This window comes from Pleurodeles waltl, chromosome 12, assembly GCF_031143425.1.
Source record: "Pleurodeles waltl isolate 20211129_DDA chromosome 12, aPleWal1.hap1.20221129, whole genome shotgun sequence".
Taxonomy (NCBI): Eukaryota; Metazoa; Chordata; class Amphibia; order Caudata; family Salamandridae; genus Pleurodeles; species Pleurodeles waltl.
The window spans coordinates 508,682,903-508,692,263 of NC_090451.1; positions in this window are offsets into that span (position 1 = coordinate 508,682,903).

Consider the following 9,361-nt stretch of genomic DNA (forward strand, 5'->3'; position numbering starts at 1 on the left):
ACCCAATCTAAATGAATATTGTCCTGGTGAACAGCAAAGGTCTGCACCCCTTCATGCAAGAGACAATATGAGTTTTCTAAAGTTTAAAAGCAGATACATAAAATCATCTGCCTCCTGTGCTAGCACACTTCACTTTAAAGATGTGCATTAAATTCAGTCTCTCTGTATGAAACAAGATCAGTTTATACTGTCACTCTGCAGAACTGTATCCAGGAAATATCCCAGAATCATGCTTGGAATTTGCCATCTGTCAGGACGTTGGGCCATACTTGGAGCTGCATCCAACGGTTCCAGTGGCCACACATATTTCAATTTGTTTGGCAGTTTCCTGGTTTTGTGAATTTCTTTTCATAGGTTATTCGGTTTCCAGAGCTGAAGTAAATGTAATGTCAAAAACTTACACTCATGACCATGATAAGTGGTGCCTGGGAATTTTCATTGCAGCCGAAAGTATAAGGGGCCTGTCACTCTAGGCAAAGAAAAATGCTATTGTGGGCACGTTTGCTTCTAGCCTGCAAAGAAGCACCTCCCCCCCCCCAAAAGCAGTGAGACCAAATAAAAGTCTTTATAATAAACTGAAATTGTAAAAAAACATACGGTAAAGAGATTGAAGTCTCAGACTCTCAGGGGGAACAGAATGTCTCCCTCTCTGACAGTGAAGACCAGTCACAAAGAATTTGGTCTGTAGTATTTTTGGAAACAGGTTTGGAGAAAAATGTAGAATCTGACCCCCAATGGACATCAGCTACAGTGGCAACAGGTCCTTCAGTGGCTCATTTTGTGTCTCTCAATAGTGAAATCTTCTGTGTGATTCTGAAGGTTATATTGGCGAAATGGTTGTTGACAATGTGCAGGGTCAGTTTGTGCACATGTGAAATGCTTTGTACTGCCTGACTGTGCACACATTCAGAAACAGGAAGGCTGTCAGCATGCACGGAGTATAAGTGCTGCTTGGAAAGCGGCTTTACATCTTTGGTGGACACGTTCTCTGAAAAACCATTGAGTTCAGTCAAGAAAACTACATATCTCATGAAGCAAGTGGTGCAGCCATTTTGAAGTCACAGAGTATAAGTTCCTCGTGGTCCAGATCATCTTTTTAGGGAATCAAGATATATCGCTTCTGCAGCTGGGATCTTGTTGCCAGAGCATTGAAAATTTGTAGATTGTTGTTATCCTTGAAAGTCGATGAAAGACTGAACGGGATATAAAAAAGTATTCTAGAAAACTAATCTGTTTAAGGATTTGCACCTATATGTGCAAACACTATTTCAGGAGTCGTCCTCTGTGCATTATGGCCAAGATATTGTGCATCTCGTTACTTCTATGCGGGGATCAAAAAGATCCTTATCTTGTCACAGACCATGATAACTTTTCTTTTGATATTCTTATGGTATTGCAGTATAGACACTGGAGGGAGAAATGATCACTTACTGTCACATGAAGTTGTAGAAGTTATTACGTTGTAGTTTATGAACCTGTTCCTTTAAACATAATTGAATCAGAGAAGCTTGTTATTAAAACACAGAAGGTATTTGTAGTGAGAAAGATATAAAATGTCTGTAAACTCGTCGCATTAGTTTAATAGATGATAATTTTGTTTCAGATCTAGGAAGGCACAGGGCTTTATCAAACCTTAGAGAGTTGGACTTACAGAGCTTTTTTAAAGGTATAACATATACCCTATCAGAAATCAGATGCTATAGCACCGTGGTTCTTAACCTGTGGTCTGTGGACTCATGAGGATCTGCAACGCCTATTGAGGGGGTCTGTGACTGTTCATAAAATCAAATATTAGCAGATAATAAGCATATATACATAGAAAAGCAGAAATGAAAGTTTTAAAATGCTCTGTATATGTGAAGAAATTGGAAATTGGAAACTAAAAATAAAATTATCATCTTGATTTGTGGGAGCAGTGCAAGTCCAGCAAATAGAATCTAATATGGACCTCTACTGAAGCAGCAATGGTATGTGCTGACAAAAACAGAGCATGCTTTAGGAACAAAAAAGACAAAATGAATTGCTAAAGTATAGCATAATGCTTTGTATGTTAGAAATAAAACTAGATTTTGAAGAGCTCCAACTTTCCCATTAACATTTTGGTTTTTGCAAATTTTTTGTTTTTCAATTAAATCATTTAAATATTTATGTATCTGTTTGATGTCTATGTGTTCTCTATAGTGTTTTGAGGTTCAAATCATAAAAATGGATTAGGTGGGGGCTGCTGGCTTCCAGTAGTGATTCTTTGAGGCTCCACGGAAGTCAAAGTTAAGAATCACTGCTGTAGCAAGATCAATAAAATCGTTAAAAACGTCTTCTTGTATTTAAATATTACCGCTCCACTAAGTGAAGTCAGTGACCAGAGTGGTGATAGCCATTGCCTCTGCTTTTACCCCTCATCTCATTCCCCTTTCTCTGGTCTACTTCTAACTAACATGTCATCACATGTACGGTTGGCCATGGGTTATGGAAAGGGAGGAAGCAAGCATCACCCCATTTGGATCCGGACTCCAAGGTTAGTGCATTCTGAAAGTGTAAAGCATATAAGAGGAAGTGACACTGATTCCTCGGAACAGATTGTCCAGGTTGGCCTTCATTCAGTTGAATCAATTGTGAGAAGTATGGCTACCAGCTCAGCGATGGAAAAGCACTCCAGGATTTTGTTTCACCAGCTGATTAGGTGTCAAGGTTATTGGACAAGTCTTATGGCAGGGAAAACATTTTGGGGACAAGGTGGACAGTGTTGTGGCAAAAGTCAACTTGTCTGGATAGGCTTCAAGGTCCTAAAAGCTGTGTACTATATTTACACCGTTTTATACTGCACTTCAATACAAGTCTGTGCTGCTCACCCTGCAGATTTGCATACATTGACAGTGGACAGACTTTTTGTGTGACAGCCTGAGTACAAAGCACTTTCTAATGGCACATGGTCAACTCAGCAAGTGACAGCCACTCAGGTTACTTCTACAGTTGTTTCGGCCGCTCAAGGTAAGTCGCTTTGATGTAATGCTGGTAGGAGGTAAGTTGATAGAACTTTACTGGAAATGGGAGAAACTGACTTCAGTCCAGTGGATTTTGGCATAATGAGTACTCATATATATTCAAGAGTTTTCCCTTGAACTATCCGCTACTGACAATCCCAAAGTAAGCAGAGCACAAAGGCAAACTTTTAGAGGAGGTTTCACAGATGCTCCTAAAGCAGGCCATAGGAGATGTGGTGGGAAGCATAGCATATGAGATTTTACTTATGATACACTTTGAAGTTGAGCCCCCATTTCAGATCATAGTATTTTCAAAGAGTACAAGAAGAAAAGAAATGTTCAGGTTGGACGTTGGATGCATATTTTCATATTCGAGTGCACAGAAATTATCTGTGTTTCTTGGTGAAGGGAACATATTTTCCATTTAGACTTCTTCTGTCTGGCCTTGCATTCATACCTTAAGTATTTACAAAGTTTTTAGTAGTGGTGGCTACTCATATGCATTTGCAGGGAGTGAAGATATTCTCTTACCTGGCCAAAAGGCACCTAAAATATATCACCAACGAAGGTATGGTGGCAAAATATTTCTGTAATACTATCATCAGACATAAATGTTGTGCTGTGAAAGGTGGGTCTTGGTTGCACCCAAGAAAGCCGCAATCCGCTAGAACTTTGTCATTGCCACAGCCTCTTCCTAAATGGGTGGAGGTATGTTGGTGCTTAAACTGTCTTAAAGGGGGGGGGGGAGAACTCCTATGGGCAAGGAAGGCCTCAGTTGGATTTGCATGTGGTAAAGATCCACGGTTCTAGAAGAGCTGCCCTATTCCCCTCATGTTTACCATAAGGCCTTAGCCTTAACATCGCAGAAGAAGGTCATGATGGTTTCTAGTAATTGGGGAACAAATGCTGCCCATATGATGAAGTCATGTTAGCTGGGTGACACTATGACAGGAAGGACAAAATTGCTTGAGCAATACTGGTGCTTGAGTCATCCCGCTGGAGCCAAGGAAGTTGCAGGAAAACCCCAGATGGGTAGATAACATGGGAAACAGGGGAAGGTGAGTGGAAGCCAATAGTATGGTCTGAGAGCTTCCAGTGAAAGGCCTGGCTGCATAGATCCACCACGTGCATGTGACAAAGACTGTGTGGATGTCGGACATTAATGATGTCCTAATTATGAGCTGCATCTATAGGGTCTGTAGTTTTCAACAAAAGGAGTGCCCTTGGTTAGGACTATTTTCCTTCTCAATGTGACTTCACTGATTTCAACAAAAGAGACTTCTGTATGAATGTCTCATGTAGCATAAAGTATGAAGTTACTGATACAGTGACTATACTTTGGCATTTGACTAGATCTTTGGTTAAAATGCTTTTGTTTCTCACTTGCTGAGCTGCCCTATGCCAAATCCCCATAAATGAGGTTCATGAGGAAGGTTTCCTGACCTCTCTCGGGAACTCTACAATGGAAACAGTGCAAGATATGTCCTTGTCACCCTCCAGTGTACTTTAGAAAAAATGGCTGAACACTTGCATTACAACTGGCCTGCTAGACACACAAAATAAGTCAAATACAAAGAGATGAGCAAAGATTTAAAATAAGATGAATCACTTCCACATATCCACTCACAGTCCCACTCAGGCTCTCACACATACACTCACACAGACCCTCACACAGACACTCTCACACCTAGAGACACACTCTCACACCCAGGTAGACACTCACACACACTCTCACACACACATAGACTCTCTCACACCCATAGACCCTCTCACACCCATAGACCCTCTCACACCCACTCTCACACCCAGATGAACACTTTCATACCCAGAGACCCCCTGTCACACCTATTCTCACTCCCATTCTCACACCCAGACAGACAGGTCCTGCGGCCAACTCTCACTGCGCCAAAGGCCGTGCACAGTGCAGGGTTGGGTGGTTATAGGTGGTTGGCCACAGGGGACATAACCTGTGGTCAACCCCACCGAGCAAGGCCAAAGGCTGTGCACTGCAGTGGTTGAATTAACATAAAGTATTGAAAATTACTTCAAGTTAAAAACAGCATAGAAATTCACTGAAAAAAAGGTTACAGGAACGTTATAGTTAGGAAATAGAATATTAAACCATAGAAATTCACTTAAAAACCAAAGGTTACAAAGACGTTCTAGTTAGGTTCTGAATTTGCTCACACAAAACCAAAGAAATTCAGCAGTTATAGAGTGATTTCAAGTAGCTATAACTCGCTGCTCAAGGTAACTATAACTCGCGCTCTCGCCATGTACTGCTAATTACCCCAGATATACCAGCACTCATGACAACTTTTATAATGTCAATAAAAATATCAATGAAACATTAGCAGTCAAATTATTGAAGGAAAAACTGTACATGGCGGGGGCATGAGTTATAGTTACCTTCGGCCTCGAGTTAAAGTTACTTGAAATAACTAACGATAACCGCTGAATTTCTCAGTTTTTTTACGAGTAAATTCAGAATCTAACTATACCATCCCTTTAACCTTTGGATTTTTAAACATATATATATATGTTCGATGGCATGTGTAGCTGCAGATACACATGCTTTGCACATCCCGCCATCTAGTGTTGGGCTCGGAGTGTTACAAGTTGTTTTTCTTCGAAGAAGTCTTTTCGAGTCACGAGATCGAGGGACTCCTCCCCTTTCGGCTCCATTGCGCATGGGCGTCGACTCCATCTTAGATTGTTTTTTTTCCGCCATCGGGTTCGGACGTGTTCCTTTTCGCTCCGCTTTTCGGTTCGGAAAGATAGTTAGAATCTCGGAAAAATCATCGGTATTGTTTGCGTTCGGTATCGGGTTAGTTACAACAGATCGACACCGAATTTTGAAGAGCTCCGGTGGCCCTTCGGGGTTTTCGATCCCCCGTCGGGGCCTGGTCAGCCAGACCACGTGTCTCTTCAAGGCTAATGGAACGGACCCCATTCCGCTTCTGCCCCAAATGTCACAACAAGTATCCTTATACAGATCAGCATCTGGTCTGTATAAGGAGTTTGTCTCCAGAACACAAAGAAGATTCTTGTGAAGCCTGTCGAGCGTTTCCGTCGAGGAAGACATTAAGAGACCGAAGAGCGAGAAGACTACAAATGGCGTCAGCGCCTACAGGACAAAAACACTTGGAGGAGGAAGAAGAAACCTTCTCCATCGAGGATTCGGACGAGGTCGATCCCGAACAGACGCCGAAAACCGTGAGTAAGATGTCGGCACACAAAACTCACGGAAAGACCACTAAAGCCCAGGGGACGCCACCGCCAGCAGGCCATGGCATAACCAGAAAAATAGGTGACCGATCATCGGCACCGAAAAAGGGCACGCATGTGTCGAAGACTTCCGACTCCGGTCGAGATACCGGCACAGAGCAGACTCGACCCCGAGACAGCGGGTCAGAGCAAGTTCGGCACCGAGAGGGCGGCACCGAAACGATTCGGCACCGAGAGACCGGAACGCCAAAAATGTAAAAAGTGTTGTCGGAGCCGAAAAAGACAGCCGAAAAAGTTTCCATTCCGAAACATCCGGCCTCGGAACCGAAAACAGGTTCCTACACAGAGGAACAGGGACTGTCCTCACAAATGCAAGGACATAGGTTCGGACAAGACCTAGAGTCAAGGGAGCCAGACTACACTCAGAGAAGGCTCCACATCCAAAAGGACACAGGGAAGATAAGTACTCTTCCCCCAATTAGGATGAAAAGAAGACTTGCCTTTCAAGAAAAAGACAAGCAGCCACAGGCAAAGGTGGCAAGACAAGTAACACCGCCACCATCTCCACCACACTCAACGCACACATCACCGGTAGCCACTCCACCACTGATGCAGTCCCCAACTCATACTGGAATGAGTCAGGATGATCCCGACGCATGGGATCTTTATGATGCCCCAGTATCAGATAACAGCCCAGACTGTTATCCAGCGTGACCGTCGCCACCTGAGGACAGTACAGCCTACACACAGGTGGTGTCAAGAGCAGCGGCGTTTCATAATGTCACCCTGCATGCAGAGCCTATTGAGGATGATTTTTTATTCAACACACTATCCTCCACACATAGCCAATACCAAAGTCTCCCTATGCTACCTAAAATGCTAAAACACTCCAAACAGGTGTTTCAGGAGCCTGTGAAGGGCAGGGCTATAACTCCAAGGGTGGAGAAGAAATACAAGCCACCGCCAACAGTCCCTGTATACATAACGCAGCAATTAACACCAGACTCTGTGGTAGTAGGGGCAGCTCGCAAGAGAGCGAACTCACACACCTCGGGAGACGCACCACCTCCAGACAAGGAGAGTCGCAAGTTCGACGCTGCGGGGAAAAGGGTTGCAGCACAAGCGGCCAACCAATGGCGCATTGCCAACTCACAGTCATTGCTGGCGAGATATGATAGGGCTCATTGGGATGAAATGCAACATTTCATTGAACACTTACCCAAAGAGTTCCAAAAAAGGGCACAACAGGTGGTGGAGGAAGGACAGAGCATTTCGAACAATCAAATACGCTCTGCAATGGATGCAGCGGATACAGCTGCTAGGACAGTAAATACAGCAGTGACCATAAGGAGACACGCATGGCTGCGTACATCACGATTCAAGCCGGAAATACAACAAGCCGTGCTGAATATGCCATTTAACGGACAGCAGTTGTTTGGGCCGGAGGTGGACACTGCTATCGAAAAACTTAAAAAGGACACTGATACGGCCAAAGCCATGGGCGCACTCTACTCCCCACAGAGCAGAGGCACATTTCGTAAAACACAGTTTCGAGGGGGGTTTCGAGGACAAAGCACAGAACCCTCAACCTCACAAACAAGGCCCACTTATCAGAGCCAATATCAGCGGGGAAGTTTTCGGGGACAATATAGAGGGGGCCAATTCCAAAAGAGTAGAGGGAAGTTCCAAAGTCCCAAAACTCCTCAAAACAAGCAGTAACTTCCACGTCACAAATCCCCAACAAATAACACCTGTGGGGGGGAGACTAACCAAGTTCTACAAACATTGGGAGGAAATAACAACAGACACTTGGGTCCTAGCAATTATCCAGCATGGTTATTGCATATAATTTATCAAATTCCCTCCAAATGTACCACCGAAAACACACAATGGGGGTCATTCTGACCCCGGCGGTCATGGACCGCCGGGGCCAGGGTTGGCGGGAGCACCGCCAACAGGCTGGCGGTGCCCCGCAGGGCATTCTGACCGCGGCGGTTTTGCCGCGGTCAGATGCGGAAAACCGGCGGTCTCCCTTTAGAATCCTCCATGGGGGCGCAGCTCGCTGCGCCGCCATGGGGATTCTGACAGCCCATACCGCCATCCTGTTCCTGGCGGTTCTCCCGCCAGGAACAGGATGGCGGTATGGGTTGTCATGGGGCCCCTGGGGGCCCCTGCAGTGCCCATGCCAATGGCATGGGCACTGCAGGGGCCCCCGTAAGAGGGCCCCACTTTGTATTTCAGTGTCTGCTTTGCAGACACTGAAATACGCGACGGGTGCCACTGCACCCGTCGCACCTTCCCACTCCGCCGGCTCAATTCTGAGCTGGCGTCCTCGTGGGAAGGCTCTTTTGCACTGGGCTGGCGGGTGGCCTTTTGGCGGCCGCCCGCCAGCCCAGTGCAAAAGCCAGAATACCCTCCGCGGTCTCACGACCGCGGAGCGGTATTTTGGAGGGGGGAACTCTGGCGGGCGGCCTCCGCCGCCCGCCAGGGTGAGAATCACCCCCAATATGTCAAAACAACACATGGATCTTCTAGAACTAGAAATCCAAGCGTTGTTACAAAAAGATGCAATAGAACTGGTACCAATTCATCAAAGAGGAACAGGAGTTTACTCGCTGTACTTTCTCATACCCAAAAAGGACAAAACTCTAAGACCTATATTAGATCTCAGAACATTAAATACCTACATCAAATCAGACCACTTTCACATGGTGACATTACAGGATGTAATCCCATTGCTCAAACAACAAGACTACATGACAACACTAGACTTAAAGGATGCATACTTCCATATACCAATACATCCTTCACACAGAAAGTACTTAAGGTTTGTATTCCAAGGGGTACATTACCAATTCAAAGTGTTGCCATTCGGGATAACAACTGCGCCAAGAGTTTTTACAAAATGCCTGGCAATAGTGGCTGCACATATCAGGAGGCAGCAAATACATGTGTTCCCGTACCTAGACGATTGGTTAATCAAAACCAACACGCAAGAACGTGTTCACAACATACAAAGTATGTCATAGAAACCCACCACAAACTAGGTTTCTCACTCAACTACACAAAGTCACACCTTCAGCCGTGTCAAACACAGCAATACTTAGGAGCAACAATCAACACAACAAAAGGGATTGCCACTCCAAGTCCAC